The sequence below is a fragment of the Candoia aspera genome, chromosome 5, assembly GCF_035149785.1.
Source record: "Candoia aspera isolate rCanAsp1 chromosome 5, rCanAsp1.hap2, whole genome shotgun sequence".
Taxonomy (NCBI): domain Eukaryota; kingdom Metazoa; phylum Chordata; class Lepidosauria; order Squamata; family Boidae; genus Candoia; species Candoia aspera.
The window spans coordinates 68,996,681-69,005,012 of NC_086157.1; positions in this window are offsets into that span (position 1 = coordinate 68,996,681).

The window sequence follows — 8,332 nt, forward strand, 5'->3', positions numbered from 1 at the left end:
CAGGGAGACCACAAGTTGGTGCTGGTCTTCTAGAAATGGTGCTGCAATTTAATATACATTATAAATAAAGTACTTTCCTGCTCAGCCTGAAGAATGGGTTAAGGCTAACATTATAGGGAATTCACTAACATGTTCTAAGAAATTAAAAATAATAATAGAAAATGACTTAGCACTGGCAGGATTAAAAAAAAAATAAGCTAGTGCAAATCCTGGTTAGAACTTATACCACTTTCTTCAAAAACAGCATTTTGTTTCCTAAGAGCAAAGTCTCTGCTTCCTTCTGCCTGAACTGCCCCCCCCCACTTTTTGTTGTTGTTGTTGTTGTTGTTGAATATCTAAACTTTAATCTGAGGGTCTTGTTTCAGCCTTAGTTTACTTTCTCAGTCATTTGCTTCAGTTCTACCTCAAGATATAAAACAACCATCTCTTATTCCCTACCTTCTGGGGTATGTTTCTATATAAGTAACAGAAAAAGCATCTCTGCCTTGTGAAGATGTGGATTCTATGTCTGGAGTCAACTTGTGAATGCCTAACATGAGGGGTTACTTTCACAGCAAACAAATAAAGGAATATAAAATCATATCTATAGGTTGTACAACACTATGCTGAATTCAAATAAAACAAATGCTGTGAAGGTAATCCCTAAAAAAGTAGGATCAAAATTACTGAAGGAATCCAGCATTTTAATTTCTTTGGCACCTATAAATCCAATTTGTTAATGGTTTAACTGCAGTTAAGAATATCAGATATTGCAACAGGTATCTTAATTTATGTTGCTCTTGAAGTTCTTCCTAAAAATGTTTGTATTAGGACAAATCCCAATCCCAACCTCCAGAAAGTGTGGGGAGAGGGGTACAAAGGACCCAGACTTATCTATTTGGATGACATTGCCCTTCCCATGTCGCATCATGACTTACTTCCTTGTTCCCCACAAAAAAGCTAATTACAGCTGCCTTTCACATAATATTGCTACTCTGATGGACATGATGGCAATGGCTGTTCAAGTTATAGGAAAGCCTGAATTATTCAAATTCATTATAAGCAGCTATTGCTCAAAAAATGTACTCTACCTGGACAGCAAGGTGAGTTATTTTTTCCTGTAACAGCTGTAACAAATGTTTTCAATGATATAACAGAAAGAATTCTATTTATGACTGATTGACTAGCATAGTTTCAGGGCCAATATACACAGGCTTTGTCTCTCAAACTAGACTATCACACATTCAATGGGCATGTCTGCCCATGCTTCGTATAACTGTATGATTCACAAAACTGGGGCTGAGTTTTGGCAGAGGACAGAGCAAGACATCAAGAGAAGAAGAATGGAAAGAGGAAGATACTAAGAAAGAGATCCATAAGTTTTCTTCTTGATGAGAAAAATTTTCACCAAATTTTAGTGAGACTGGCTTTAAAACATAAAAGAATTATGAATTTAGAAACCAAATTAATAAATAGACATAGTCAGCTACAGTGTCTGACTATATTTCCATCAAACCACAAATTTGAACTTAAATTGTTTATATTTTTCATTCATTTGTTGAATTAATATTTACAATTCTGATATCATTCATATCTGCATATCTGTAACATTTATTTTGTTAGTTAAATGGGCTGACTTCCCATTTGCGGTGCAGATATAAAAAGGTTAGCATTTATTACTGTGTCACTTTCTTAAGTAATGAGAACTTCTCCTCAAATTATTATACTCATAATACAGAGGGACGAAGGGTCCTCATAAATTGCAACTTTTAATGCAGAAGGAAGGGAAAACTATTCAAAACATGGATGTACTATATGTACTGTATCTATGGAAGACTTTGGAAATCACTGCAATAACTGACATGGAATTGAATCACCCTTTTCTAAAAAGGAAAATGCAGGCTCACCTATTGCTTTCATTCTTCAAATGAATATTCACCTCCAGTTGACCAGTTCAGCTTTGCTGTTTGTGTATGATTATCTCAGTTTTTTTTCTTCTTTCCTTCCTCCCTCAGAGAATTCTCTCATTCTTACCAGCAAGTGCCTCTTTATATAATATTCACTCCCAACCTACCAGGCAGACATCTAGGTTTATAGAAGGAAACCTCCCTAATTTATTAATATCTTAAGCAGTAAGGAATCACTAATTCTTGGTGAATATATCTGAAAGGGATTATTTTGCATACAGAGCTTGTTTACTACAAGTCACAGAATACACAGAACAAAATTCACTTCTACCACTGAAATAAGGGGACAAGCATACATTTAATAACCTATCCCTACCTGGTTTGAAAAGTAAATAAGTATGTTTATTTTCTGTAAAGTATGCCTATTAGGGCACACCTTTTGGCTAATGAAACACTGCAATTAATATGACAAAGCTACAAATCCACTTCTAATCAGTTATTCAAAAAACTTGATTGGAATCAGAAGAAATTGTTGGCTATATCTGAGATTGCTAGAAAATGAGTATAAGAATTGTGAAGTAAAGAAAAAATGTCTGGAATAAATTCTGCAGAAGTGATTATGTGCCCAAACTAAGCAGGGAGAAAACTGAAGCACTAGGAGTACATAGGAAAAAAAATCCTGCCAAATAATATTTTATTCTAATTGACAGTCATTTGTAAATATATTACAGGTATAATCAACTGTATCATGAAAGCATTTATGTTGAATATTTGATGGTGGCATGGCTATTGTATGCTATATGGTATTACTGACTCAGTGCCAATGACAAAGGTGAGATTTATTTATTCCACATTTTAATATAAATTGATTTAAATTGCAAACTAATATTTAAACCGGAAGGCAATTCTTCAGTTGTTGCAGTTCTCTGAATTTTTCAATGGATGCAGTTATACAGTCAAAAATGTTCCAGTTAGGAAAACCATAAAGGAAAACAATGTATACAAGAAGGTATCTATCAGGAAAAAGTGATTTCTAAACAAAATATCTATTCTAAAATATTGGTATAGATATAGATACAGATTTTCAGAGAGGGTTTGAAAATGATACAGAATGAACTTGTACTTGGAAATGCTCCCAAAAGTGTTCATTCTACTCGGAGCCACATGTAAATATTTCAACTTTAAGCCAGGGTTATTGGTGAAAACCATGTTGTTTCAATTCCGAAGATATTTTTGTAATAGATTTTTTTACTTTTACTTTAAGATTGATTTGCTTTGAATGCAATTTATATGAGATGTTTAATTGGTTTGTTACTACAGTAATGGTTCAAATGGTTATTGCAGAATGAATGGGCCAACCCATTCAAAATAAAGCTTTTGGGTTTAGAACAGAGAAAAATATATTTTAGATGAGTAAACCAATGTTAGTGTAATATTTTTATTTGTTGTTACATTGTTTTTTATATTCTTTATCTGTTCTTAGATTATTTCGTGAACAGTATGAATTGATTAAAATACATATACAGTGAATCAGCAAATTTATGCCATATCTACCATTACTTCCCACAGTGACCTTACACAAATAAATAACCGCACTTGTGAATATCTGATTGGTCAACAATATTACTTTAAAATATCAGGATGATGCCAGCATCTGGCCAACTTTGTGCTTCAAAGCTACTTAAATGGAAGACTACCAGAAAACACCAAAGCTGTAGGCTAGATTGGGAAGCTGAAAAATATCCCAAAAATGTTAGCATCAACTCACTTTTATACTGTTGCCAGAAACAGCATGGCCATTGCATGCTACATATCATTTCCATGAAAACTGTATGGATGAATTCATTAAGTTATCAGGTTTGGAGCTTGATTTGAAGGTGACTTTACATATTTTTATTAGCTGACTATGCTTATTCTTGTCCGTACAGGTACCAATAGTGGTATGATATATGATACATGAAGCCTATCCACATTTTTGAGAGAGAAACGGATGGATGGATGGATGGATGGATGGATGGATGGATGGTGTAATGATTGCCTATTCTAGAACACCATCAGACTTGTGAGCAGGATCACAAGATATCTGATTTATTAAAGAATAGTATGCAGGATCACAAAGAAAGATGAGAATGAAAAAAGTGTGCCAAATGCAAACTAAAAACCCTTGGTACAAATGAGATCCCTCCCCCCGTAGAATCTTCCCAAGCTCACAATCCCAGGTGCTCCTAATGGCTTCTGATGGTCCACAGGAAAAGTCCTTGAGCAGAGCACATAACCCAAACACATTCCATTGAAATGAACATAGATACAGAGCTTGACAAAAGGTTTCACAGCAGCTCCCTCCCAAACAGAAACGTGCGTCAGCGCCATGGCATGTGAAACATTATGATGTACAGTGCACATTGAAACAGTGAACATGACATACTGCCCCCCCAAAAGAAAGAAAACACTAAGCGGCAGGCTTCAAAGGGTAAGCAAAGTGGAAACGGTTAACTAAATCAGGAGCATTAACATGGCGAGCAGGCACCCATTCAGGATGAGGAAAGTGTTTCCAGTGGATCAGGTACTGGAGGGTGCCTCAAAGCTTGCGAGAATCAATGACCTCCTTGACTTCAAAGTGCAGTTGGCCATCAATCATGATCGGAGCAGGAGGAGGAGGTTGGGGATGCCAGTGGGAAGAGTGGTGGACAGGTTTGAGCAGGCTACAATGGAAAACAGGGTGAAAGCATTTCAAATTGTGAGGCAGGTCCAACTTAACAGTAACTGGATTGATAAGACCAACAATAGGGAAAGGACCAATGAACTTGGGAGCAAGTTTTTTAAAGGGTTGTGGGGACTTGATGAATTTGGTAGATAGATATACTTGATCCCCAATTTTGAAATTGTGTTGCAAAGAACGACGTTTATCGGCTTGAAACTTGTAAGCAGCCTGGGCATCAGTCAAAGCCTGCTGAATCACTGGCCAGGAATCAGCAAGCTTAACAGCCCAGTCAGAGGCAGAACAGGATTGGGGAGGGGGTTGTGGCAGCTCAGGGATGGAAACAAAGTCGTGACCAGAAACCACACGAAAAGGGGTTTGCCCGGTACTTCGATGGACAGCATTGTTGTAAGCCACTTCAGCAAAAGGCAGCAAGTCCACCCAATTGTCCTGATGGTAGTTAATGTATGCTCTAAGGAATTGTTCAAGGGTTGAGTTCAAAATCTCAGTAGATCCATCAGTCTCAGGATGGGACGACATGGACAGCGCCTGTTTGGTGCCAATCAATTTTAAAAATGATTTCCAAAACTGGGAAGTAAACTGTGTTCCACGGTCACTGACCAAAAGGGAGGGGCTACTGTGGAGACGTTAGATGTGGATGAGAAATAGGCACGCCAATTGCGGGGCCGACGGGATGGACGCACATGGAATGAAATGAGCCTGTTTGGAAAAAAAATCTTTTACAACCCAAATGACAGTTTTCTTCTGACTGGGAGGAAGATCCACAATAAAATCCATAGAAATTTAATCCCAGGGACAGGACGGGCTGGCCACAGGCTGCAGAAGCCCCTGTGGTTTCCCTCCTTTTCGCTTTGACATGGCACAAACAGGACAGGAAGCAACATAGTCTTTTACATCACGTCTTAAGGTTGGCCACCAAAATTGACGGCGAACCAAATGCAAGGTTTTGACAAAACCAAAGCGTCCAGCAAGTTTATCATCATGGGAATGCTGCAAAACATCAGCTCTTAAAGTTTCAAGCACATAAAGGCGGTGTTCCACCCACGCCAGACCGTTTTCAAAAGAACATTGTCTCTATTAGCTAGCAACCAAGTGTCAGATTTCAGTGCCTGGAGAAAGTCCTTCTGTAACTGACAAGGAACTTGCACTTTTCGCTTCCCAGACTGGACTGGGGGTGGGGATGCCTGCGCACGGGTCTGGCTCCGGGTGACAGCAACTAAGCCCAGTTGTGGTTCAGTGAGAACAGTACCAACCACATCTGCTACTTGGTCAAGGTCCTGAGATAAATGTGACAAATCATCGGCCAGAAAGTTTTTCTTTCCCAGAATAAATTTTAACTGGAAGTTAAAGCGACTGAAAAATTGAGCCCAGCGAATTTGTTTAGGACTGAGACACCAGGGGGTGCGGAGGGCTTCCAAATTCCTGTGATTGGTCCAAACCTGGAAAGGGCATTTAGAGCCTTCCAGGAGGTGATGCCAGGCTTCCAAAGTGGCTTTTACAGCAAAAGCCTCTTTTTCCCAAACATGCCACGGGCGTTCAGTTTCAGAATTTTTTCTGGACAAATAAGCGCAGGGTTTTAAGTGATTTTCAGAATCTCTCTGTAATAATATAGACCCAACTGAGGAGTCAGAAGCATCAACTTGGACCACAAAAGGGCATTCAGGATCGGGGTGCTGCAGAATAGGCTCAGCAGTAAAGAGGGTTTTTAACTTCTCAAATGCTGCCTGGCATTCAGGCGTCCAATTCAGCACTGCCCCAGGGTTTTTTACTTTGCGTGTCTCCCCCAAGCCCTTGGTACAGAGTAAATCAGTGAGGGGCAGAGCAATCTCAGTGAACCCCTGGATAAATTGGCGAAAGTAATTACTGAAACCGAGGAAACGTTGCAATTGCCTCCGGGTGCGGGGACGTTCCCAACTTAAAATCACCTGAATTTTTTCAGGGTCCATTTCAATGCCCCTGTCAGACACCCTATAGCCTAGATAGTCAAGTTGGGTCTTGTGAAACTCACATTTGTGAAGCTTGGCATAAAGCTTGGCATCTCTAAGCTTGCTTAACACCTGTTTGAGGAGGTGTTCGCGTTCCTCCTCAGTTTCAGTGTAAATGAGAACATCGTCTAAATAATCCAGGACTCCTTTAAACAAATGATCATGTTATACTTCATTAATCAATTGCATGAAGATTCCGGGCATCCCTGCCAACCCAAAAGGGAGGACTTTGTACTGAAATGAACCCAGTGGACAATTAAAAGCAGTTTTCCACTCATCTCCAGCTGGTATGCGGATGCGGAAATAGGCTTCACGAAGATCGAGCTTGGAGAAAATCTTGCCCTTAGACAAGTGAGCTAACATGTCCTTCATGAGCGGCAGAGGGTACTTGTTGGAAATTGAGATGGAATTTAACCACCAATAGTCTGTACAGAGTCGAAGCGTGCCATTTTTCTTTTCCCGGAATAGCACAGGGGCCCCAACCAGGGAATTTGCAGGTTCAATAAACCCCCTTGACAGATTTTTGTCAATAAAGTCCCGTAATGCCTCAAGCTCCTTCTGAGTCATTGGATATATTTTCAGCTTGGGCAATTGAGCGTTGGGAACCAACTCTATTGCACAGTAAGTTTTCCGATGGGGGAGTAGCTGATCTGCTTCCATTTCCCCAAAGACGTCTGCAAAGTCTTTGTATTGATCAGGCAAGCCTTCTAAACATGCCAAACTAGGGCACGACATGGCAATTGCAGCCCTTCCAACCCCTGCACTTGAAGCTCTCTCCACGGTAGGGGCTTGGTAAAACCCATCCTTAAAAGTCAGAGTTCTGTGTTCCCAATTTATATGTGGGCTTCAATAGGTCAACCAGGGAATCCCCAGAATTACCATGGGGTTGCCAACAGGTGCCATTACAAATTTTAAAGTCTCACCGTGGCTGCCCATTTGCATTGCGACAGTTCCAGTGAAATGGGTTGCTGCCCCCCCCCCGCCATTGAACCATCCAACTGTGTGAAGATCAAAGGCTGCTGGAGGGGGGAAGTAGGCAGGTCCAAAGCAGCAACCAGATCAGGGTGAATCAGACACCTGGAACACCCAGAGTCAACTAAAGCCCAGACCTCTGTAGTCTTTGTGCGGGAGCCCAATTTCACTTTTACTGCTAAAGTGGGACAGTCAGCACTCACCATAGCATCCTCACACCCATCCTCCCCCACCTGCCCGCAGGCACTCTTCATGGCAGGTGGCTGGCATTTCCCGCCGGCTCCTTAGAGTCATCTTCAGCCTCTCCCGAGAAGTAGAATACTTCCTCAGTGTCAGCTGCCCCCTTGGCTGCTGTCATCTGCTGCGAGGGGGGCAGCGATTTGGCCGGCAGCTTGCCTGCTCGATCTCCAGCCTTGGCTTTTGGGCAATTCACTGCTCGATGCCCTTCCTTTCCACATCAGAGACACTGACCCATCACATAGCCCCGATCTCTCTCCTCTTCCCAGGCTCTATAGCCTGGCCGGGCAGCAGTTGTGGCACTTCGGGGGTCCCTCATGGTGACTGGTGGTTTTTCAGGTCGTCTGGTTTGCATGAAGGTATGCTGGGCATGCTCAGCCTTGCCAGCCAGACATATCCATTCATACAATGACTCTGGGTCGTCTCTACACAATGCCCATCATAGGACATCCCGGTTGAGTCCCTCTTTAAACCGTTCTATTAAGGTTGACTCAGATCAGCTGGGGATTTTCCCTGCTAAAGCCTTAAACTCC